We start from the raw sequence: 1335 nt of genomic DNA on the forward strand, positions 1-1335 counted from the left end.
TTTAATGACAGAAAAATATCTGTCTCTCCAGGTAAACATGAAGGCTTTCTTTGATCAGACCAATGAACTACACAGCACATGTTTCCCTTTTTGCACTTATCCCTATGAACAAACAAATTTCCTGTGAATAATTAAATTCAGGTCGTAATTGTTGCTGTTTCACCCTTAGCTCTTAATGTGCTTATGGCATGCCTCCTTATTAGTTCTGATTTCCCTTTTTGCCTTGAAGCATCTTAATTAAAAAAATTTTTAAACCTAATATGCATTCAAAGAGACAAACGAAATAAAAATCATAACACAATGCTTATCTCAAGATAAATGCACATATAACCTCTACCCAGAGCTATAAACAGACATTACCAGTATCACAATAACCTTTCACCCTTCTCCCAAACACCCCACACCCATTCTCTACTCCCTCTCGCTCATTATTCTCTTATGCCAATCACTCTCTTGCTTATTTTGTTTTCTACCAATGAAACAGGCATGTAGTTTTGTACTTTTTGCTTTTAGCTTCACATAAATGGAAGCAAGAAATGTTTAGTTTTTGGTGCCTGGTGAATTCCACTCACTATTACAATTGAGCATATGTAAAATCCATTAACCATATCAGTGGACATATGCGGGACTTCAAAAAGTTTGTGAAAAAAATTCTGTTTACTTTTAGTTCCATTTTGCCCTTGACTTTGTGAAGTACCCTCATACCAGAAGTGTGTTTCTTTTCATATCCATATAGTGTATCTTTATATAACTAGAGACAATGTATTAGTCCATTCTGTTCTTGATGGGCATTGGACTGCTTCACGTTTGGGTCTGCTAGAAATAAGGCTGCACACGTCTGAATGCGGAAAGTGGCGTCCCTACTCCTTGAGCAATGTGCGGCTTGACTAGATGGTATCATGCTGTTTTCTGTAGTGAAAGAACCCCCTTGAACTTCCACGGAAGTGCATTTTGACCTCTGTTGCTCCACATTTTCAACAACACTTGACCTTGTCAGGTGTTTTTGATTTGTTTATTTGTTTTTCCTCTGTGTTCTTCTTGGACTTAAAAATACTAGTATCTCATTGTGTTGTGTTTACTATTATGATTATTTTAATTTTTCTGATCATTAATGTGACTGGACACATGTTTAAAAGACAAGTTTGGTCAAGTAGAAAGTAAGTGGAAACAAGAAAATTCCTCCACCTGGAAGTAGAAAGATCCCCAGGGAATGATGAGGGTGGACATTGGAGACTGGGCATGGTGCCCCAACAGGCTAGACTGGAAAACACAAGTTTTTCTTGCTTGGTATATATTAATTTGTTCTTCGTCAGTGGATTGATGTTGTTGCTGTTT

Source organism: Echinops telfairi, unplaced genomic scaffold (genome assembly GCF_000313985.2).
Source record: "Echinops telfairi isolate 266 unplaced genomic scaffold, ASM31398v2 ScPeMD7_9;HRSCAF=40, whole genome shotgun sequence".
In the NCBI taxonomy this organism is placed as follows: domain Eukaryota; kingdom Metazoa; phylum Chordata; class Mammalia; order Afrosoricida; family Tenrecidae; genus Echinops; species Echinops telfairi.